Below are 24392 nucleotides of genomic sequence, written 5' to 3' on the forward strand. Positions count from 1 at the left end.
CTCTTAAGATCCCCTACATACCGCCTCATGTGGGGATTCACTCTAGTCACAATTTTTATTCATTTATTTTGTCAAATACATTTTCCTGGGTCTCCAAACACCTGCAGACTCAGGCAGGATTATCTGGGTAAATACAAAGTGTTTCAAAAGCTTCCAAATAAAAAGCCCCATTTTCCTTGCTTTAACAATAAATATCCATCCAGCCTTTATCTATGGCTATGAGGAAGGTAGGAAAGAGAATAATTCAGAAACATCAGCTGCTAAAAGTGTCAATATTGAAAGACACATCTCTAGGTGATTAATTAAGATCGATGGCCAAAAGAAACACAGGAAAGCCCTCTTATAAAAAAGGAAAACGATGCTGCTAATGAAAATAATTCTAAGTGCCTGCTTCAGGTTCCTGGGTGAGTTACTGCCCCTTTCTGAGTCGCAATTTCATCATCTGTCACCTGATGGCCTGTGGTTTTCAAAATGGGTTCCCCAGGGATTCCCTAGGAGCTACCAAAGTGAGGAGGTGAGTTGGGGAGGGTGGAGCAGCCCCCATGCCTACTTCAACAGGGCAGCTCCATTTTGAGCAAGTTCACATTTGAAAGTTCCACGTGGAGCCGGGTGTGGTGGCTCACGCCTGTAATCCCAGCACTTTGGGAGGCCGAGGAGGGTGGATCACGAGGTCAGGAGATCGAGGCCATCCTGGCTAATATGGTGAAACCCCATCTCTACTAAAAATACAAAAAATTAGGCAGGCGTGGTAGCAGGCGCCTGTAGTCTCAGCTACTCGGGAGGCTGAGGCAGGAGAATGGTGTGAACCTGGGAGGCGGTGTTTGCAGTGAGCTGAGATCACGCCACTGCACTCCAGCCTGGGCAACAGACTGAGACTCTGTCTCAAAAAAAAGTTCCACGTGGAACTTTGAGTTCTGTGGCTACAAGTAAAGTTGAATACCACTGCACTAAATCATCCTTCGTTCATTCCTCTTTAGTACTTGAAATGCAATCCCCAAGACACTCTGGTGGCCAAATGGGTTTTATACAAAGGCATCATGGTGACCCATGCGCAATGTCACTTGGGAATGAATTCTTCTAACTCCAGGGTGGGGCCCTGTATGCCAGGTAGCAAGCCCACATGCCTAGCAAAAAAGTTTGCCAAGGCAAATCAGAAAACCACAAAAAGAGCTGACATATGAAGCACTCACATTGTCCCAGGCAGTTTACCTCCCTCACGCCTCACAGCAATCTTGAGCAACAGGTTTTAGTTTTCTCTCCATTTTGCATATGGGGAACCTGAGCATCAGAGGATAACAGACTCACTCAAGGCTCATAATAAATTAATAGCAAAGCAAGATTAAAACTCAAGCCTCTCATCTTGAAATCCTGTGTCTTTCCACTCCACCTTGACACAGGGCCACTCAAGACTGCAGGGTTTGGTGGTCAAAAGCTTAGCTCAAGAACCAGAGCACCCAGGTGCAGATCCAGCTCTGCCAGACACGCAGTATGATGCTGGGCCAGGTACTTACCTAGCCTCACCATGCACCCGTCTTACCATCCCTAAAATGGGAATGGATCCACACTTACCCTGCAGGGTTGTCACAAGGATTCAACAGGGCGGTACACACGATGTGGTGCGCTCTCAATACGTTCTAGCTCTCTGTCCCTGGAAGTGGGTGGGGAGGAGGGATACACACCAAAAGGAAGTGGATTCTTCTGGTGGATGTGGTGCAGGAAACACAAAATCTGTCTTGATTTCCACCGCCCCTCCCCCATTCACAGTGGCAATCTGACCGCTGCCTCTGTTTCCCTAAGTCATCTCTGCTGCTGCATGAGGAGGAAATGAGAAGAATAAAAGTGAGTGTGGTACTACGACACTGTGGCTTCTCTAAAGTGAAGAGTGAATCACCATCTTGAACTTTCCATTTTCTCCCAACTTGTGTTAATTTCTAGCTTGAAATCAAGCGATGTCTCTTCAGTACCAGGAAAAGGCTAAAATACTGATATAATTCCAAGTTAGCACACGGTCTGCCTAATGAGATCCAGTCCACTCACTGGTAGAGTCATGGAATCTAAGATGTAGAAAGAACCTTATCTCAAATCATCTGAAATACTGTGGAAGAAAGTGATGATCTTTTTTTTTTTTTTTTGTCTTTTGAGAAAGGGTCTCACTCTGTCACCCAGGCTGGAGTGCAGTGGTGCAATCTCAACTCATTGCAACCTCTGCCTCTGGGGTTCAGGAAATTCTTGTGCCTCAGCCTCCCAAGTAGCTGGCATTACAGGCATGCCCAGCTAATTTCTGTATTTTTAGTAAAGATGGTGTTTCGCCATGTTGGCTAGGCTGGCCTCGAACTCCTGGCCTCAAGTGATCTGCCTGTCTTGGCCTCTCAAAGTACTGAGATTACAGGTGTGAGCCACCATGCCCGGCCAGAAAATGATGATCTCTCTAAACATAAACCAGTAGTTTGTCTCTTTTGAGAGGAAGGAAACCAGGGCCCAGAGAGGCTGAGTGACTTGGCCCATATCACACAGCCGTAGAGCCGGCTAGTAAGAGACAGAGTGAGAACCAAAGTCTTCTGACCCCGCAGCTCTGCTGCAGGTGAGGGAGGGAACTGGGGGGATGAGAGAGAGGGAGAGAAGTTTGAGTGTGAGAATGACCACGCATACGTGTTTGTGTGTGTGTGCAGTGGAAACAGTGTGAGCCTTTGAGGTAGAAGGAAAAGTATTTGGGCCACTGGCAGTTCCACTTGCACTTGGAAAGATGAGAGTGAGCAAGTGTGAAGGTAGCGTGTGAGTGTGCACAAGGAGGTGAGTGCAGGAGTGAGGAAATCTGAGTGCTGAGAGAGACAGAGGAGGCGGGAGGAGAAACATTTGGGCCATTTTCAAATTCCCACAGTAGAATAAATCAAAACAGATTGTTTTGAAACACAGGCCATTTCAAACCACATCCTTTATACCAAAGTCAACCCAAATGGCTTCCCATGATGCTGCCTCGTAACCAATCGTAATGGCAACCGTCATATTCACGATCATATTTAAGATTCCTGAGCAGCAACCAGGCTCAGTACAAACAGTCCCTCCTCACAGCAGCCCTAAGAGGCCGCTACAATTCACGCCCATTTTCCAGATAAGGCTACTGAGTCTTAGAGGAGGGAAGTCCCTTGGTCCCCACATCTCCCTGTCCAAGGGATATCTGGGATAAAAAAAAAAAAAAAAAAAAAAGCCGAGAAGGCAGCTGAGATCCAAGCAGCGAGCTCCTTGCTGAAGTTCTGTGCCCCAGAGAGCTGCCTCTTTTAGGCAGGGCTGCTCCTGGCTGCTGCAGGCAGGATGGAGAAAAGATGCCAGGGAGCTGGCATGTTCCTAGGTGCCTGCTGCCCCACAAGGCAAGGCAGATGCTCGCCTGTGGGAGGGCCTGGCGCTGTGACCAGCAGAATTAGCTGCTGGGAGCTGCAGCCACCACCTCGCCTGGGCCTTTAGCCCTGACCAGTCAGAGAAAGGCCCCGTTCTTCAATGCCAGCTGGCTGGGGACACATGGCTGGGCCAGGGAGGAGGGAACTGCCAGGGCCCCAAGAATGGGTTTCCCACATCTCACCCTGACATGAGCAATGCAAAGGCTGGGTCCAGGCGACTAGTCCCCAAGAACTGAGTCTCCCTTCCTGACAGGCACAAGGGGTAGCACTAGGCAAGCAGTGGGGAAAGTGGGCAAATGAAGCTCTGCTGAGCATCTCTGCTGCCCAGGCACACCGTGCATTTTCTAATCACAATCTTGTCCTAACCCCAAAACAATTATTTTTTGAGAGAGGGTCTCATTCTGTTGCCCAGGCTGGAGTGCAGTAGTACAATCATAGCTCACTGCAGCCTCTAACTCCTCGGCTAGAGCAATCCTCTCGCCTCAGCCTCCCAAGTAGCTGGGACTACAGGCACGTACCACCACCTGCAGCTAATTTTTATTTTTTTATTTTTTGTAGAGACAGGGCCTCCGACGTTGCCCAGGCTGCTCTTGAACTCCTGGCCTCAAACAATCCTTCCGCCTCACCTCTCAAAGTGTTAGGATTACAGGCATGAGCTGCTGCTTCTGGCCAAAACAGTATTTTGGTGTGGGTACTACTCTCCTTGCTTTACAAGTGGGTAAACTGAGGCTCAGAGAGGCTGAATAACTCACCCCAAATCACCAAGATAGTAAGTTTAGGTGGAGTCAGGATTGAACCCCAGCATGACCAGGAGACGTCTGTTCCCTTCTATGTTCCCTTCTAACTCACCCAACACTCATCTGCAAAGACTCCCTGACAGAGGCTGGGAGTCCTCGAGAGAAGCATTTGTCTTGGGTCTCATACTCAAATCCTAACAGGAGCTCTGAACCAGAACAGAAGAGAGCAACATGCCCCACCCACAGGGGGCAGCTGCTGCTTACCCCCAGCCCATATTTGCCACCAGACCATGCCATGTGTCAAGGAAACCAGAAATCTGGGGTTTTATGCACCTTCTCTCACTTTTTCAACTGATTAGAATCAGCTTTGCTGTTTTTTGTTTTTTGATTTTGAGATGGATTCTTGCTCTGTTGCCCAGGCTGGAGTGCAGTGGCACTATCTCAGCTCACTGCAAGCTCCGCCTCCCGGGTTCAGGCCATTCTCCTGCCACAGCGTCCCGAATAGCTGGGACTACAGGCGCCTGCAACCATGCCCGGCTAATTTTTTGTATTTTTAGTAGAGACAGGGTTTCACTGTGTTAGCCAGGAGGGTCTCGATCTCCTGACCTCGTGATCTACCTGCCTCGGCCTCCCAAAGTGCTGGGATTACAGGCACGAGCCACCGCGCCCAGCCATGTTTTTTGTTTTATTAATAGAATTTTTTTCATTGAAGTATAACAGAGAGGGAACAGTACACAGATCTGAAGTGTACTGCTCAATGAATATTCACAAACTGAGCATACCTATGTTACCACCAGCCAGGATGAGAAGATGAACACACCAGCACCCAGAAGCCCCACGTGCCCCTCCTGGACACCCCCCAACTCATGCCCAAAGGTCATCACTGTTGTGACTTTGACTCCCATAGATTCTCTTGCTGACTTTGAACTTTATATAAGTAGAATCATAGATGCCATCATTTTGTATCCTTGGCCTGTGCATTTCATTTATTTTAGCCACTGGTCAGACCATCTTCTCTGTGAGCTCATTGGAGCCTCAGGGCTCCAGTGTAGTACAGTGAGGAAAACCCTACTCTCTACTGATGAGTGAATTGGAGCCTGAATAGGTTGTCAGTGGTTATACTTACTGTTTCTCCACCAGGATGAAATTATATTAAAATCACTTGAACGGCCTCTTCAAAATACACATGCTCAGCAATGCACTAGCTCAACTCTACAGTACCAACCAGACTTCCTGAAGAAGAAAGATGCCCACGCATGATTATTTTATGATTATTTTGAAATCCAGCCCCATATCGGACCCTCACCTTAGGTCATATAGCAACAAAGCCAGTGACAGGGCATTCAAGTGACCCAGTCCCTACACTCTATACCCAGCACTCGGAAGTTCCCCACATCTATTCCCCATCTATTCTTTGCTAGCACTCCACCCTCCTCCAACCATGACAGACATCAATAATTGATTTTGGCACTCCTTCCTGCTGAGCCTGGGTAAAACAGGCTCATCCACCCTTCAGCTGCACTCAGGCAGGCCCTACCAATCGAGCAGCGTTGGCGTTTGAGATGAAAAGTGCCTGCCATCTAGGTACTACCACACCATGCTACCCCTGCTCTTTGGAAGTTCTTGCTACTTTCTTAAGCAGTCCAGTCTTCTCATACCCAGGGTGACTATAAGAGAAGCAGGGAAAGAACTAAATCCACACCTGACCCCATTCTTCGGCTTATCTGATTCTATTTCCCACGCCAACCCTGCAAAGCTAGCTATGAAGATCATTTATCCCAACCCTGGCTTGTTTTTGTTTGTGCATTAGGTTTTGGTTTTTTGCCCTGGTTTTTATAGATGGCAAACAGGCCCGGAGAGGAGTACTGCCTTGTCCAAGGTCACATGATGAGGCCTGGTCAAAGCTAGAACTTGAAGCTACACCCCCATTTCTAAACCAGAGCTCTCTCCCCCCACACTCCATGGAGTTTCTTGCAACCAATTAGGAACCACTGGGAAGACCAGAAACATGACGGTAACCTCGTTCATGTCAAACCAGTCACATCTGTTTCACTTCTTTCCAGCTAAGCAGTAAACAGTGGAGACAGAGCCCAGGCTGAGACAACACTGCAGCCCAGAGCAGACGTTCCCCTGTTGATCTCTGGGCTAGAAGAAAGAGGTTTTCTCGAATGCAGCTGAGATTGGTGATCTGACATCCCTGGAAACTGGCCTTTTCTGAAGCGATAATACACACAAACCCATGGAGGAGGCCCCACTGTGGAGGTGTTTCCAGCAGCAGCCCAGGAGGCCTCTGCTGTCTCACTTCTTTCTGCCTTTATTAACATTTGCAGAAAAACTCACAGTGCATTTTGCTGCAAATGGAAACCAAGCAATCTCATTTTCTCCCCTCAGCCAGGCCACATGGCTCCTTCTTGCTCTTTTCCCCCTCACTCATACTGGAAATTAAAAAACATAAATAAATAACTAAGATAAAATATCTAAAAATTCCCTAACATCTGCAAATCTGCCTTTTGAGGGCATTTTCAGCAAAGTGTACCCCAAACCGGGTACTCGGATGGTGTTACAACGGCCTTTCCTCCAGCAGGAGCAGCTTTCATCTCGAAGTCTTTTCCTTCTATGGAGCTCTGGGCCCGAGGAAGGCACCTGGCATGCCCGTCCACAACCAGGAAGTGAGGCAGGACTCCAGCAACCTCAGACACTCCCGAAAGGGCTGCAAGCCTTGGGAGTCTGCCTGTTGCTCTCAGAGGTGGCAGAATAGGGGTGACGGGAAATGCCCAAGGGCAACTCGAAAGCTGGGGATTTCCTAGCTCGGAGCACACATCTTCCCACGAGGCCTCAAACTTCCAAGGACTCGGCTGTTCCTGCAGAAGCCCCACCAGCGCCGTTCTCGGCTTCTCCCCAACCACTTGCCTGCTGTTGTCCCAAGTCACATGGAAGGACAAGGATGCACCAAGACGTAACCAGCCCGAGGTCACACAAACCAGAGAGAGACAGGGCTGGAATGCATCCACGATGTCCTGACCCCAGGCCTCGGCTCTAACCACTGCACCCCACAGCTCTTTCCATTGCCCACTGAACTGGCAAAAGTGCTTGGTCTAATCCTGCTGCCCCTCACCCCAAAGACATTGTCACGCTCTGCCTTTAATGTCACACTTTTCCTGACGCAAACCTTGGTGATGGCTTAAGGCACAAGTTCAGGGCCCGACAGAACCCATCTGAGTGCATTCATATGTGCCCAGATGCATCATCGGCTGCTGAATTTGTAGGAGGAAGTGCTGCTTTTGTTGACAGCTTCCCCTAACCGACAGGAGAGGCAGGCAGGCAGTGGTGACTCAGGAAGGTGGTCTGCCAGCCCCCAGGGGAGGACTCTGAGAAGGATGTTTCCTAAGAAGCCTCTGTGTATTGATGCGTAATTCAGTCCCGGGGAATCAGGCAGCAACAGGAGTGTGAGAGCAGATGCCAGCCCCCCCATGAAGCAGTCCCTCTGCAGGTCCAAGACAAGGAGGCCCCGGCCTGGTGGGTCCATCCATGTCCTCAGCCAGGGCCCATAAGAAAGGGTCTCTGTCAATGGGAGAGCGGATGGCAGGAAAGGATGAGGAGCTGGGTGCTGGAGAGGCCATCTCCTCCCACCCTCTTGCTCTCTTCATATTAGCGGAACCAAGCCTGGGTCAGCACACCGGGGGCAGGGGCTCCTCCAAGTGAGACCAGGGGAGCAGAAACATTCTGTGTCCTCAGGTGGCCTCTGAGAGAGGGACAGAGCAGGCCTGAGACAAGCAAGAAGCTTGAGACATGAGAAGTGAACAAGAGGAGTCTGAGTCAGGGACCCGGGAGAGCTCCTATGGCGGGTATGGCTGGGCAGCTTCTAAGACAGACCAGTCCACTGTGCACTGCTAGGCTGGCTGATGATGCCACTACCTTCTGGATGGACGACCCTCAGCTTCAAACCTTCAGCAAAAGTCTACTGCACACAATGGAAGGGAGGGAGGAAGAAAGGGAAGGAGGGAGGGAGGGAGGAAGAAAGGGAAGGAGGGAGGGAGGGAGGAAAGAAAGGAAGGGAGGAAGGGAGGAAAGAAAGGAAGGGAGGAAGGGAGGAAGGAAGGAAGGGAGGGAGGAAGGAAGGAAGGAAGGAAGGAAGGAAAAAAGGAGGGAAGGAAGGAAGGTGGGAGGGAGGGAGGAAAGGAAGGAAGAAAGAAAAAAGGGAGGGAGGAAAGACAAAGGGAAGGGAAAAAGAGAAGGGAGGAGAAAAAGAGAAGGGAAGGGAAGGGAAAAAGGGAAAGGGAAGTGAGGAAGGGAAGGGAAGGGAGGAAGGGAAGGGAAAAAGGGAAAGGAAGGGAAGCAAAGGAAAAAGGTAAGAGAAAAGGGGAAGGAAAGGGAAGGGAAGGGAAAAAGGGAAAGGAAGGGAAGGGAGGAAGGGAAGCGAAGGAAAAAGGGAAGGGAAAAAGGGAAGAGAAGGGAAAAAGGGAAGGGAAGGAAAAAGGGAAGGGAAAAAGGGAAGGGAAGGGAAAAAGGGAAAAAGGGAAGGGAAAAAGGGAAAGGAAGGGAAGGGAGGAAGGGAAGGGAAGGGAAGGAAAAAGGGAAGGGAAAAAAGGGAAGGGAAAAAGGGAAGGGAAAAAGGGAAAGGAAAAAGGAAAGAGAAAAAGGGAAGGGAAAAAGGGAAGGGAAAAAGGGAAGGGAAAAAGGGAAGGGGAGGGGAGGGGTGAAGCAGGCTACAAGAAGCAACACCAAGGACCCTTTCTGCATTCCCCATACCTCCCAGGCAAAAATTTCCATACAACGGAAAAGGCCAGGCCTTGCTATGCTTCAGACAAATATTTCCAGTTTCTCACACTCCCTCCACCTGCTGGGTGATCTACCCAGTTCCACAGCTGCAGCACCTCAGGTCTCCATTCTGTAAAATGGAGATAAAAATCCCACTCCAGTTGGATTGCTGGGCACTGAATGAGCTATAACGTATATGAGTCTGGTGTGTATATGGAAAAACTCTGCTGTTTCTGGAGAGGAAAAGGAAAAAAAGGGAAGGGAGTAGGGAGAGAGCACAGAGAGGAGTGAAAGGAGAAGGGTGCAGAGGGGAGGGGAGAGGCCAACCTGGCAGGTTGCTCCCATGCCCAGCACCAGGCTAGGCACTTGATCTTGTTTTTGCTGTCCCTTTTTTCTAGATGAGGAAACTAAGGTTCAGAGGGAATAAATAACTTGCCAAAGGTCATGTGGCTGGTAGGGGCCGACCCAGGATTTGAACCCAGATCCCTGGGACTCCAAAACTAGAATTCGCCTCTCTTGCTCACAGCACCCATTCAAATGCCAGGAGGACTCTACAGCTGCCTTCAGAACTTCCTTCTAGCAGCGCGTTTCATGTTAATCCTGTATGTCTCACCAGGAGACACACACGAACTCACACACACAACTTAAACTACATTATCATCATCATTATTTTATTTCCAAAAAGATTCTATCAGTAAGGTCATTTTTCTTTACACACACACACACACACACACACACACACACACACGTCTGAGACAGGTTTGAATAGACCTTTGTGAGTGGCTAGACTACGAAGAAACAAAAATTGCTCATTATTTAAATTCGATTACATAGCAACCACCTTTTTAAAAGAATATTTTTATTTGAGCTCATTGTGCAGCCAATCTTTAGACACTTTTCTTTCATTAAACTGCTTTGAGAAGGAAAAATTATCAAATGAAAGGGAGGAAATGTTATGCATATCATCCCAGCTCTTGAAAAGAATGCCATGGATTGTCCTCTTTGGCTCTTAATTTATTTAAACAACATCCCCACTTCCATCAACAACCACGCCTCAGCTTCCTGAGAGCTTTTCTCCAGGGAACGCGAGGCTCCGAGGTCCTGTTCCCCTTTCAAGGCTCTCAGGGGAGACCCAGAGGCTCTGGAGTTAAAAGGAGAACAAGCAGCCCCACTCCTGTGATGCGGATGGGATATCAGAAATCCACAGGGATGGCAAAACCTCGTCTCTACTAAAAATACAAAAAAATTCGCCGGGTGTGGTGGTGCATGTCTATAGTCCCAGCTACTTGGGAGACTGGGACAGGAGAATTGCTTGAACCTGGAAGGTGGAAGTCGCAGTGAGCCGAGATCTCAACACTGCACTCCAGCCTAGGAGACAGAGAGAGACTCCGTCTCAAAACAGAAGTCCAGAGGGAACATGAGAGTTTGTTAGAACCAAACCAAGACTGGACTTAAAGATCAGGCTTTCTGGACTCCCAGTCCAGTGCTCCCTCCATCACTCCATTTGAGGAACCGTGGAAGACAGAAATTCACAGGCTAGGGTGGGATTGTGGGGCAACTCCCCCAATTCTTTGCTAATACTTGGCATTTCCAGGTGTCCCTGTCTTGCTGAGGGCCCACAGCCTCTGAGCTCGGCCACTACGTCCCCATCAGCTTCTAGGTGCAGAGTCCCCCAGGGAAAGCTCCCACGTGTGGGCTAGTCCCAGTCCCTCAGCAGCACCAGGTGCCCCACGCCCCTGGCTGGCCCTGCCCTCTCACAGGACACACCGGTGGCAGCTGTTCCCCTTGGTTGTACAGCCTGCTTTCCCAGCAAGAAGGCTCTGGAAAGGAAAATAGAACAACAAAAAGCCCTTTGATCTGCCAACCGACACCCTCATCGCACAATGGAGGAAGGTAGAGATGCCCTCTGTCCTGACCCATGGGTCTCCCGGTCACACATCCTCCCCAAAGGGTCCCAAGGGCTCTTTCCCAAACCCCACCTAGCTCAGGCCCCTGCACCCCAAGAGATGAAAAGGCCAAGATGACATTTGCGGGGACCAAGCTGGGATAGGCAAGGGGCGGGAAGAGACCCGGAGAGGGCCAGGCAACCATGACAAAGAGAATAGGCCATTGACGCAGTGGCCACCCTACCATAAGTGTCTCTGCAGATTGTCCATTTCGTGGGACAACAGGAAACGGGTGTGCATGAGACAAGCAGCTCAATCCACCAGTCGGGAATGACTGCATCACGGCTGGCCACGCAGTGGCATGCCAGGCACCCATCCCAAAAGGACGTGCCTCTCCCATGTCCCGTGGTCCACCCAGGAGAACCTCCATGACTTCGGTGAATAGCTGTTCCCTCCAGTTCCTCCAATCTCAAGCACCAGCTTCAATCTCTTGGCCTAAAGGCAGGCTGGAAAGCCCTAGGAGCAGCCCAGGGCTATCTCTGGGCACAGAGACTGGTGTAAGACTGAGAGTGACCTTCCATTGAATATGCTTTGGTTTTATTTCCATATTCTCTTGCTATGTTACTCTTTATTTTTTCCTAAGTCTTTTACCAGGAAGACGTGATGATTTTCTTTTCTTTTTGAGACGGAGTCTTGCCTGGCTCTGTGGCCCAGGCTGGAAAGCATTGGCGTAATTTCAGCTCACTAAACCTCTGCCTCCCGGGTTCAAGTGATTCTCCTGCCTCAGCCTCCCGAGTAGCTGGGATTACAGGCACCCGCCACGAGGCTCGGCTAATTTTTTCTATTTTTAGTAGAGACAGGGTTTCACCATGTTAACCAGCATGGTCTCGAGCTCCTAACCTCAAGTGATCTGCCCACCTCAGCCTCCCAAAGTGCTGGGATTAACAGGCATGAGCCACAGCGCCCAGCCAGACATGATTATTTTCGAAGAGCAGATAACTCCTGGAAAATCCAAAAAAAAGATATGGAGAGAGGGAAACCCTAGAATCAAGAAACCCCCTTCACTTCCTGGGATCTTTGACTACCTTCCCAGGTCCCTCACAGCCTAGGTGCAGAAGTAAAGGTCCCCATTCCCTCATAGTTTTGGCAGCTGCCACCAAACGAGGGATTCAAGGCTGGATGGGAGCAAAGGGCCAGGAGAGAAGTCACCAAGACCCCTGGATCCTGATTTCCTCCCCACCCTGCTGTTAAGAAACCTAGCTCCAAAAGGGAAGACTGTGAGGATCCGCAGAGGAGCAGAGCCAGGAAACAGACCGTCTGGTGGTGGAGTGCGGGCTCCAGGTTCGGACTACCTGGGTTTTACACTCCTAAACTTGTTGAGCAGCTGTGTGACCTTGGGCAAGTGACTTAACCTGTCTGTGCCCTGGTTTTCTTAACCATAAAATGGGGATAGAGTACTGAATTAGAAGATGTTAGCGGCTGAATTGTGCTTCCTGCACACTCATATTTAAGCCCTAACCCCTAGCACTTTGGAATATGAATGTTTTGGTAATTAAGTTACAAGGAGGCCTTAAGGGTCCTAATCCAATCTGACTGGTATTCTTAGAAGAGAAGCTCTGGACACACAGGAGACACCAGGGAAAGGCTGCGTGAGGACACGGTGAGAAAGTGGCCACCTGCAAGCCAAGGAGAGAGACATCAGAAGAAACCAAACCTGCCAACACCATGGTCATGGACTTCCAGCCTCCAAAACTGGAGAAACAAATATTACATGAATTAATTTATATAATCCTCACAACTCATAAGTTATGTGTTATATTTAGTCACATTTTATGATGGGAAAATAAGGCACAGAGAGGTTGAGCAGCTTGTCCAAGGCTGCAGAGCAGGTACGTGATAAAGCTGGGGCTCCAGCCAGGGGGGCTCCAGCCAGCGGGGCTCCAGCATTCCCACTGTAAAAAGCTCTTCTATTGGTGGATGAGATCTGATTTGTGAGGGCCTGGCACCCTGCAAGTAATCAACACATATTAGCTGTGATCATCTATAAGCCAAAGAACACGTAGGATTACCAGTAACCACCAGAACAACCTTAAAGAGACTGGCTTGCAGAGGAGAAAATGGAGTGAAGGCAAGAGGATTTCTCAGGCACCTTCTGAGACCCTACCAGGTGCCTGGGATACAAGGATGAACAGACAGGCACTGCCCCTGCCTTCCTGGGCTTACACCAAAGTGGAGGAAATAAATGTTAAAAAAAAAAAATTACACAGAGAAGTCAACAATCATCCAAGAGTGACTAAACACCACTAAGGAGAGGACTGTGGAGCCATCTGAGCCTACAGATGGGAAATTTGGCCCATTAGGAAGTCAAGGAAGACTTCCTGGAGGAGGTAATGCGGGGGCTGGGATCCAAAGGATGAGGAGGAGTCAGGTAACTAAAGAGGGAGGAAAAAGCAGTCCAGGGGAGGAAGATCACAAAGATTGGTCCATGAAGGTAGAGGCAAGAGAAGAAAACAAGCGGCAGATGGGCTGGAGAAGAGGGCGTGAGGCTTGGGTGGGGAGGGGGCAGAGGCCACATGAAAGCCTTTTGAACACAACGGAGAATCCATCAAAGGGTTTTAAGCAAGGCGGCTAACACGACCACATTACACAATAGATGTTTTCCTAACAAAGTGCGTAAGCTGAACTTCTGTATTGCTTTTTAAGGCAGAAGGAAGCAGTGGGAACCTTAGAGTTAACTTGTCTATAAATTGAATGCAGACTTTTGGTTTTTTTTTTTTTTTTTTTTGAGACGGAGTCTCGCTCTGTGGCCCAGGCTGGAGTGCAGTGGCGCGATCTCGGCTCACTGCAAGCTCCGCTTCCCGGGTTCACGCCATTCTCCTGCCTCAGCCTCTCCAAGTAGCTGGGACTACAGGCACCCGCCACCACTCCCGGCTAATTTTTTTTTTGTATTTTTAGTAGAGACGGAGTTTCACCGTGGTCTCGTTCTCCTGACCTCGTGATCCGCCCGCCTCGGCCTCCCAAAGTGCTGGGATTACAAGCGTGAGCCACCGCGCCCGGCTGAATGCAGACTTTTGAATCCAGCTGGCATTTTCACAGATCGGGCTCCCTAAAATGAGGTACGCCTATTGATTTATCACACTGGAGAAGGGCTGGCCTTTCTGGTGTGCTGGAGACGTCGGTGAGTGCCTCTGGTGGCTGTGTCATGGGAGAAACCCCACATTCTGAATGTGATCTTCCCACTCAGCCACCACGACCTGCTTCCTGCGGTGACCACAATCTTCCCAGACCCCCTTCTCAGCTTCTCCTCATCCCCCAACCCAACTTGTCCTTTGCGTCCATGAGGTGGCCTTTCTGTCCTGGATGCCCTGAGCATTTTCATGGCATTCTACGGCTCCCTTTGGGCTTTGGTGCTATGGCCTTCCCATGCCCCCACTTGGTACATAGCAAGGAGAGATGGAATCCCAAAGAAGCTATAGCTAAGAATCTACCCATTCAATCATTCATTTCCTCATTCATTCAGCATATGAGCATCCGTTCAACCCCAGGCACTGAGCTCCATGCTGCAGGCTCCATGGAAAACCAAACAGAAACATCTCCGCCCTCATTCTATGGAGGAAAACAGATGACAAATAAAATACTTAAAGTAATCCTAACATTCATTGAATACTTTTCATGTACCACATTCCATCCCAAGAGATATATTTATGCATTTTAATCAAACCTATGAGTTAAAATGGAGTCAGAGAGAACTTAAGTGATTTGTCAAAGATCAAACAAAGGTCATAGTGTGAGGCTGAACTGACATTTGAACCCAGGTGCTGCGTTCAGAATGTATCCTAACCCTCCACAGCAGGTTGCCTCCCCTGCTTCCTTGCACCCAGATGAGGCTGCATATCAGAGTCCTCCAGCCTCCACAGCTAAACCCCCAGACCCTCCCGAGCCCGGAGAGAAGGGCTCGGAGCTGAGAGTCATATCCTGAGCCTCCCAGGGACCCTCCCTATTCAGATGCCCAGATACTCTCCTGGGAAGAGAAGCCCAAATTGCAAAAGTCACCGTGACTTCTGGTGCTAAAATGGAACCCAGCAAAAACACCAAGCAAGAAAAATCCATCTCAACTGATATTTTCAACTTGCGAGGAGACGGAGCTGGCAGGCAACTCCAGAAAGGCGAGTTGAAAGAATGTACGTGGTGCCTTTCATTCAGTCAACTCAAACAATTATTTCTAGAAAACATTCTAGCTCCAGCTGGTTGTAATTTCTATATGCTGATGGTTCCTGGGAGGCATCCCATCTAGGCAGCAGAGATGAATAACACCACCGGCAAACACTTAGCTGTGGACAGAGTGCGTTTTGACACAGACATTCACCTCCTTTGATGCTCAGGACTAGGCTATGAGGTAGGTGTACAAACCTACTGTAATAGTAAGAGGAATGAAATGTATAGAGAGTAATTTACCAATACTTACTAGTTGTACAGGTGTATGAACTTGGGCAAATTACATAACCTTTTTGCGCTGACTTCTTTGACTGTAAATAGAGCAATACTACTACCACCTCTATGGGTTGATCTGTGTACCCCAAAAAGATATGTTGACAGCCTAACCCCTGGCTGTCAGGAACTTCGCAGATGTAATCAGGTTAAGAGGAGGTCATTACGGTGGGCCCTAATACAACATGACTGGTGTCCCTATAAGAAAAGGAGAGGCAGACACACAGGAAGAATGTCATGCAATGATGGAGGGAGGCATCTACCAGCCAAAGAACACAGAGGGTTGCCAGTAACCACCAGAAGCTAGGAAGAGGCAAAGAGGACCTTTCCCTAGAGCCCTCAGGCAGAGCATGTTCCTGCCAACACCTTGACTGCAGGCTTTTCGCTTCCAGAACTGTGAGAATAAGTTTCTGTTGTTTTAAGCCACCTAGTTTATGGTGCTGTCACGGCTGCCGCAGGAAACCAATAAGCCGCCTCAAAGGGCTCTGGAGCTGCCTCAGAGCTGCTGCCCCTGCACCACAGAAGCTAAGGTCTGGATGCAGGAGTGAGTGAGGTGCCTGAGGGCCCCAAGGTGCCACAGTCACAGCCATCCCTGGCCTCTGTGCCTGAGTCAGCATAAATCCAGCTGCAGGGGAAGGCTACACTCTTCAGTGACCCCAGGAACAAGTGTCCACTATGCTCAGGAGAAGAATGCGCATCTCAGAATCCTGTCTTGAGAGACCATCCTCTTCCTAACCACAGGCCCCTCCACTCCCCGGGTCCAACCTGCCCAGCTCTTCTCCACCGGTACCATGGAGGGCAGTGTTTCTGTTCAGACTGGAGAAATGTCTCATTCCCCAAGGGCTAAGACACCAGCCAATGAGCAAGTTCCCTGGGCCTGCCCTACTGGGGGAGCACTAAATGTCAGGCAGCAGGTGGCCCAGTGCACTTGGCCCATTAGAGCACGCTGCAATCTGTCCCCCCAGAAGGAAAGGCAGCAACACAGGGCATGGTAGAGGAGCCTCTCTCAGCAGCACCCCCAGCCCTGCACCCACTGTGGGAATTAGACATGAAAAGATGGGCCTAAATCCAAGACCCAGGGCTCCAAATTCTTCTCCCGTTTCAAATGGAAGCCATATTAGTTCAACACAAGAGTCCAGCCCAAGGCTGCTGGGAAGGGAAGTGGATGCCTCTCCTTCTAAGGACCAGGAGTCCAAGCACATGTGCCCACTTCTAGCACCTCCCCAGGCACTCACTGTTCCCTTGCCAAGGGCAGCTCTTCCTCTTACTCAAGGGGGAGAGAAGAGGTGCAAACACGACACCTACTATGTGCCAGGCACTTGATTCGCTTTTTAGCTTTCCTATATTCTTGCGATTTTGCGGAGGAGAAAACTGAGACAGGCTGAGAGAGATGAACAAGTGTTAGGTAGAGCAGTCAGGATTTGAACCTAGGTCTGGACATCTTACTGTCCACAGAAAAGCAGACCTGGAAAGCCTCCTAGGGCCCCATCTTAGTCCGTGTGTGTTCCTATAAAGGAATATGCAAGGCTGGGTAATTTATAAAGGAAAAGGGTTTGTTTGGCTCATGGTTCTGCAGGTGGTACACGAAGCATGGTGCCAGCATGTGCTTCTGGAGAGCGCCTCAGGCTGCTCCCACTCAGGGCAGAAGGTGAAGGGGAGCTGGCATGTGCAGAGAGCACGCAGTGAGAGGTGAAGCAAGAGAGAGGGGAGGGAGGAGCCAGGCTCTTTAACAATCAGCTCTCCTGGGAACTGACAGCATGAGAACTCACTTGAAGAAGGGCACCAGGCCACTCAGGAGGGATCCGCCCCCATGACCCAAACACCCCCCCAACCTCCAACAGTGGGGATCAAATTTCAACATGAGATTTGGAGGGTCAAACAAACCAGACTATAGCAGGACCCTCCACTTCCCTGCCCACTCTCACAAGGACACAATGGGCCAGCATGGAGGTACGTAGGTGGATGGGAGCTGCAGGTAGCAGCACCAGGTGTGCCTTGGAGGGGTACCCCAAAGCTTGGCTGCACAGCAATTCCCAAAGCGGCCCAAATGTGGGGCCCAAATTCTTACGGCTCTCCCTACGAATACCTAAGACTCTGGCTTGTCTCACCTCATGGCCAGACCCTTCTCCCTTAGTTTCCAGATAGTTCCTGCAACCTCCCCTCCTCACCATCCATAAAATGAATACAGATACTCCACCCTATTGAAGAACAGGGGGAGGAGACAGGAGCAGAAGTGGGTTCTGAAAGATCCTAGGAGACATGCTGGAAAAAGTTCTCAGAGCAGCAAATTTCAGTAAGCCAAAGGAAGTCATGGGAGAACTGGGCTGAAGATTCAGGGCCTGGCTTATAGTGCCCTTGCCATGCATGGACTCACCTCCCTCTGGTATGTTATAGGCACAATACGATCTGCCCAGAAATAATTTCAATATACACAGTCTGTCATCTATAAAGAACAATGCACATCAGGGATTATTAGGGAAAGGAAGCTTCTATGGGTTAACAACCAACAACATACCAGGTCTATACTAGAAGCTTTAAATGCATCATCTCAATTGATCCTTAAAGCACTCTACTAGGGTAAATGTAAATGCAGAGACTTAGTGCTCATCAAATATCCATGTACTTCCTTACATTCTCAGCCTCCCTGGGGGCTGGTTTGGTGCCAGATGACAGTTCTGACCAAGGTGCTGGAGGTGAAGTGATGTGTGTCACCTCCTGGCCAAAGCAGTTGAGTATTAGTGTGGCTTTCCCTTCTCCCTCTTCCTCATCTGCAGTAACTTTCGAGGCCACATACTTTAGAAGGGGCAGTTACAAAGATGGTGGAGTCATCATCTTTGGAGCCTGGGCCCCCTGAGTGACTGTGAGGAACAGGGACCCATGTTAGACAAGTAATGCGATCAGGAGTTAATCGTTTTGTTAAGCCACCGAGATTTTACAGTCATCTGTGGTTGCTGTTATTCTGATTTTCACAGATAAGGAAGCCAAGGCCACACAGCCAGTAAACTGCAGAATCGGGATTCAAATTTCAGATCTGTGACTCCAATATGCATCCTCTTTCCATTACAACCTTTTGTTGTTTAATAAGATCATTCCCCCCTCTAACGCCTCCATAAGCAGCCGTGTCCCAAAAAACTCTTACTCATCACTGTCCCCAAGATGCCTGAGTAATCCATGCGGGACAAAAACGGAATCTCATAAGGTGCTCTCAGCCTGGAAGATGATCAAAGGCGGGGAGGAGGGGGCTTGATTCAGTCTAAGAGATATCATTCCTGGGGCTTTTCGGCTCACAGGAGGTTTTGATACAAGAGGAAATATAATATAGTGGTTTAGCATACAGGATAAGAGAATCAGATCAACCGAGGATCAAATCCCAATCCCACCACTTACTCTGAATTCTTCCTGAGCCTTCACTCTCTAATCTACAGAATGGGGGCAGTATCTAAACCATCCTTGTAGGCGGAGACAGGATGAAGCATTGTCAAGCTCCTGGCGGACGGCAGCATTCCCCAAGTGTCTGCCCCCATGATAATCATCTCTGGGGTATCTCAGAGCAGCAGCCGTGCTGCAACAAGATGAGTCAGAGGCCCAGCCTGGCCTGTTCCCTCCCAAGCTGCTTGAAGAGGCTGCCCCAGCCAGCATGGCCAATAAGGTCCAAAGCTTTAGACCACAGACCTGGCCCAGCCCACGTCCTTGGAGCAGACCATGGGCAGAACACAAAAAGGGATTCAGGGCCAGCCAGACATAAAGCAACACAACAGAAGAACCAGATTATTTATCTTAAAGTCGAAAGTGTCTTCTAGGAAGATGGCCTTTTATTTGGGTGACTCTGGGAGAGGCTGATCAGCTTAAACACATTATCTGCACATATGGTTTTCATACCATGGTGAAGGGTGGGAAACAAAGGGTGGAAGGGAAAGGACAGGCAAATGCTAGCTGATGAAATATCATCCCTCAACTGCCAGGAGCCAGGATATTGTCAGTGACATCAAATTGGGCTTCTTGCCATGGGGACGGGGCTACCATGAGCATAGCCACAAGATTCAGGAGTCCCTCAATGAGGCAGAGAAAGGAAGGAAAGAACCAAAAAAGCAACTTATTCACCCTTGCCTTCTACCCCAAAGACAGATTCTCTCTCTCTCTCTCTCTCACACACACACACACACACACACACACACACACACATAATCCAGGCCCCATAAAACTAGAAAGGACCAAAGTTAATCCCTCCCATTTCACAATAATAGTAATAATGATAATCATGACAATGATGATGACAGTGAACACTTATTGATCACTTACTGTATGCCAGGCATTATGCTAAACGTTTTACTAGTTTTATCTCAAAGACTATCCACAACAATCTGATGGGGTATTACTAGTTCCATTTTACAAATCAGGAGATGGAGGCACCAGGGGTTGAATGGTCTAAGGTCACATAACTGATATGAAGGATAAAGCCAACAGGCAAATCCAGGCAGTTTAACCACCACGCACTGCTGCCTCTAAAGAAATAGAGAAACCGAGGCTCAGAGAGGGGCTGTGACTCACACAAGGCCACATCGCTCCATCTGTAACAGTATCAGGGCTAGAACACAAGTCTCCCAGTGCCTGGTTCAGCTACCTTTCTGCTCCATCCCGTTGCCTTTTGTACACACTTGCCCACCACCAGTGAACACGTTTTTGCTCCTCTCCAAGTTGTTGAATTCACGAATTAAGCCAGCAGTCTTGGGTGCAGACCAGGGGCAAGAGCTGGATCTCAAGACAACAAGTACCCAGATGAAAGACCAGCCCTGCCAGCTGCAAACACAGGCTCACCATCTTACTCTCCCATTCTTTATAAAAAGTGTTTCAAATGCCAGGTGCGGTGGCTCACACCTGTAATCTCAGCACTTTGGGAGGCCAAGGCAGGCGAATCACGAGGTCAGGAGTTCGAGACCAGCCTGACCAACATGGTGAAACCCGTCTCTACTAAAAACACACAAAAAATTAGCCGGGCGTGGTGGCACACACCTGTAATCCCAGCTACTGGGGAGGCTGAGGCAGGAGAATCACTTGAACCGAGGAGGCGGAGGGTTGCAGTGAGCCGAGATTGCACCACTGCACTCCAGCCTGGGCAACAGAGCAAGACTCTGTCTCAAAAAAAAAAAAAAAAAAAAGTGTTTCATGATCCACCCCCACTCCCTCAGATGGAGCGCTACTGCAGGTCCAAGGTGCCAGCCCGGGTGGCAGGAGGAGCCCAAGCTGGTGCATTTGCTCAATGGCATCAGGTGGTAGAAATGCCTGATCAATGGGTGTCATCTGCTCCGTGGGACCAGAGTGCTGGTTTCCAAGGCCCCCTCCCTGTGCTGCACCCCAGCTGAGCATGAACACATGTTCCTGATTTTCCCTCTCAATGGCTGATGAAATAGGCCAGAAGAGCAGCCCTCCTGAAAGGGAGAGGTCCCTAAAACCTGCAGCCCAGGAACTGAAAGGGCTCTTCCTAAGGAAGAGTGGGGAGCAAGCCTGCAGACTAACATGGGGATCCCAGCAGGGACTGGTTACAGACATTCCCCTCTCTCCCCAAAACTGCTGGGCACTTTGTCCTTCAGCTCTGATGACAGGAGCTGGTTTCTGAATCTGCTGCATTCACTCAACGCAGGATTTTGCTGTGTACAGGCGGGCAGAGAGAGGCAAACCAGCCCGGAGAGGCGCCTTCCACTGAATGGAAGGCGGAAGGAATGGAGCAGGGCTGCCCAGCCCCCTAAAAGGTTAGACTCTCCGGCTCTAAGTTGCAAGATGGCTCAGAATCTCCTCAGCCAACATATTCATTTTACAGACTGAAGAAGCAGTCTCAAGAGGGGAAATAACTTGCCCAAGGCCACATGGATGACTCAGAAGAGCTAGATTTCAAATCTGCGATTTTCCCTCTTCCTGGCACCCCCTCCCACACATCCTTCAATTAATCCCGTGTCCCTACCCAGCGCCCTGCCCTCCAACACACCCCTCAGACCATTAAAATCTCATTTTTTAAAGGGCAGAGGGTTCCTTCCTGGACTCAGCCCAAGGTGTCCTAAACCCAACCCCAAGGTATTCTAAACCCAACTAACTTCCGCTTCTAGAAAGTGTCCTGGAGCCTTCAATGATGTGCTACCATTTCAGCCTAGGGTTGGGTAAAAGCACCACATATACTGGCTGTTTGAATGGGTTTGGGCACAAGGGAGACAAGGAAACAGAGTGCCCAAGACTTGAAATGTTGCTAAATCAGAGATCTTGGAGTTTGCCTGGGAGAAGACTGAACCCACACAAGATACTTTGAGCCCAAACACAGACTTTAGTAGCCCTTGGGGAGCTTCAATTCCCTCTCCAATTCAGGAAAAGTGGGGTGGGGGTGGGGAGAAGAGGGGAGGGACAGAACACGGGAAACGCTGGCCTTCTAGGGGCCCCATGCTCCCAGGCAGGTTCCCAGGCAGGGCTGGTCCATGCAGGCTTCCCTCCACAGAAAAACAAGAGTCACTAAAAGCAAAACACAACAAAAAAAACTTCTTTTGTTTTCCAGCCCCCTGGAATGTCTTAAAGACCTATCCAGAGACAGCAGGCTTCTCCACCCTTTCCTTTCTCTCCTCTCTCCTCCTCGTCTTCTATTCAAAATAAAAATCATGCTGATCTGTCTTTACGGCAACTTTGTCCTGGAGCATTTCGGTAGCATCCAACAAAAACATGTGGCAGACTACACTGAACGAAGGAACCTCATCTCTTTCAGGGACCCCCATTTCCCCCACCTTTGTAAGGGACATTAAGGACATGGGAGCACGAGGGGGGCTGCCCAGGGAGCACAGGTTACCAGCCAAGAGAAAGATGAAAACTTCTACCAACCACAATGAGGCCATGGCACAATCTATGATTTGCTCCTTTGCACTCACTTGGGGTGATAGGAGGAGGGAGAGAACTGGAGAGAAAGATGAGACAATAGTCCTTCCAGTGTCCCTTCAATGTTAGCCCCACACAAGACAAAGATGACATTCCTCAGAGATGCCAGCAGCCGTCGACTTCCCAAGGCACAGACACACAGACTCAACATACAGGGACCCTCAGGCCGGATAACTGGGACCCAGGGCAGATTTCCACCAATAATTGTGAAATGACCAGACGAATGTGGCCTAGAGACCACAGACCCAGGGGATGAGGGTCGGGGCCAGAGCTCGTTGACTGCTGAGAAATTTAACACTTCAGCCTGGACTGCTGAAGTCTTTAAGGCCCCATCCCCCACCGCCTGCCCTGTGCCTCCCAGTTTACTTGTGCCCAGAGAGAGGATACCCCAAGACCCCCATCCTGCCTTCACCAGACAGGGATTCGGCCAGATCCAGGGAACAAAGATGCAGCTTTTACAAAAAGGGTGCATGCATTTTGGGGTTTGGGTTTCTGCAACTCCAAGAAGCGTCAAAAAGTTAATTCCCCAACCCACTCTCTCTGCACCAATTCGCAGTTGTAGTTTCTTACGTCTTTTTCTGGGGGTAAATTTCTTACTCATCCACTTGCCCTGCCAGCCTTCCCGAGAAAAATCACATCCTGACTTCCAGCCTTTCCAGCCCACGGCGCAGTTATAACTGTGAACCCTTCGCCTCACCCTTGGTCCCGCTCCCCCGTCTGGCTAGTGTAGGGCGGGCTCCTCGGGGCGGGACCCCGCGTAAGTTGGGTGTCTGTGGTCCCTGCGTCCTGGATGTCGGCGCAGTTGCCTCGCAGGAGCCGGAACGCGCTTCCTGCGGGCGAGGGCCGGGGCAGTGCGCCCCCTGGCGGGAGCCCACTCACCTCACTCCAGCAGGACCCGGAGCCGGAGCGATCCCACCCGAGCCGAGCACCCTACCAACTGGCTCCCGCTGCCCCCTAAATCTGGACATGCCCCAGCCTCCCACCCACCCAGCACCCCATGGAGTCTCCGCTTCTCCAAACCGCACACACCTAAGGAATAAGGGGGGGGTCCTGGAGGAACGCGTGGCGCCTCCGCCCCGCCTCGCCCCGCCCCGCCCCGCTGCCAGGGACCCCAAAGGCAGCCCGCCCTCAGTGCCGCTGCCGGGCCCCACAGCCCTCCCGGCCCCGATCGCCGCTCCCAGTCCCTGGTCCCTCCCTGTCCTACCGGGTGGCGTGGCGAGCAGCCCCTTTCCGGGCGCAGCCCTGGCCGAAACCCCGAACCTTGCAACCACACCTGCCACCCCGCGCCGTTCTCCAGAAGCCCCCACTCCCCCACCCGGAGCGTTGGGAACCCACCGGCTCTGCACCTGTCCTCGGCTCAGCCCCCGGCCCTCGGCGCAGCCCCCGGCCCTCGGCGGACTCCGGGCAGGCAAGGGGCGAGACCGTCCCCGGCCCCCCAACCCCCGCGTGCTAGTTTGAGTGGAACTTGGTTGCTGGGCTTCCCGGGACCGTCCTGGGATCCCTACTCCACCCCACTCCCCCGCCGCGTCCAGCAGCACCCCCGAGGCGGCGGGTGGGGGTCCCCAGGTCCCTGGGGACGCGGCGGCGGCGTGCGGAGGGCACGGAGATGCGGAGCCCCATACCTTCCAGCGGCGGCGGCCGGACCCCGCTCCAACTCCCGCCGGCGGCCGGGGGGAAACTTTCCTGGTCGGAGGGGCGCGCTCGCAACTTGCCCGGCGCCGGCTGCCTTCCCGGCGGTGGCGGCGCGTCCGGATACCCGCGGCGCGAGGCGGCGGTGCTCGCTCGGGGCTCGGGGCTGGGACCGGGGCTCGGGCGGCCTCGCGCGGCTCCGCGGTGGATCGCTCGGCGCTACGTCCGCCCCGCAGCCTGGAGCCCCGCGACGCCGGCGGCAGCTGCACGCCCGCCAGCCCGCCGGCCCCACCTCCGCCGCCGTCCGTCCCTCCCCTCCCCGGCGCTCCCTCCCCCTCCCCAAACCTCCGCCCCTCCCGGCTCCAGCCGCCGCTGCTGTCGAGAAGCGTGTCTCCGCGGGCTGCCCCTAGCCTCCTGCCAGCCTCCGCCTCCGCCTCCAGCCCCGCGTCCAGGCCTTGTCTGGGGGTCCCTGCGCCCACCCTCTGCCCATCTCCCCTTCCTCCGCCTCCGACCACCTCCCGCTCTGCTCGCGGGCCCTCGCTGCGTCTGAATTCGGAAGATCGTTGCGGGAGTGGGGAGAGGGGCATGCTGGACCC

General features: G+C 51.2%; 1 protein-coding gene across 7 annotated transcripts in view; it reads right to left on the bottom strand.

Moving 5' to 3' along the window:
• Positions 1–24060, bottom strand: part of TSPAN18 (tetraspanin 18) — a 205489-nt gene extending 181429 nt beyond the window's left edge. For 5 of the 7 annotated variants that reach the window (XM_055281839.2, XM_055281836.2, XM_055281841.2 and 2 more), the window contains exon 1: positions 23790–24060. The gene's annotated coding sequence lies outside the window, so the exon portion shown is untranslated. Of the gene's footprint in view, positions 1–22864; positions 22949–23046; positions 23065–23789 lie in introns of those variants that run through there. The other 2 variants (XM_063641840.1, XM_055281838.2) reach the window with 2 other exon arrangements.
• Positions 24061–24392: the final 332 nt, after the last annotated feature.

Source organism: Symphalangus syndactylus, chromosome 6 (assembly GCF_028878055.3).
Source record: "Symphalangus syndactylus isolate Jambi chromosome 6, NHGRI_mSymSyn1-v2.1_pri, whole genome shotgun sequence".
NCBI lineage: Eukaryota > Metazoa > Chordata > Mammalia > Primates > Hylobatidae > Symphalangus > Symphalangus syndactylus.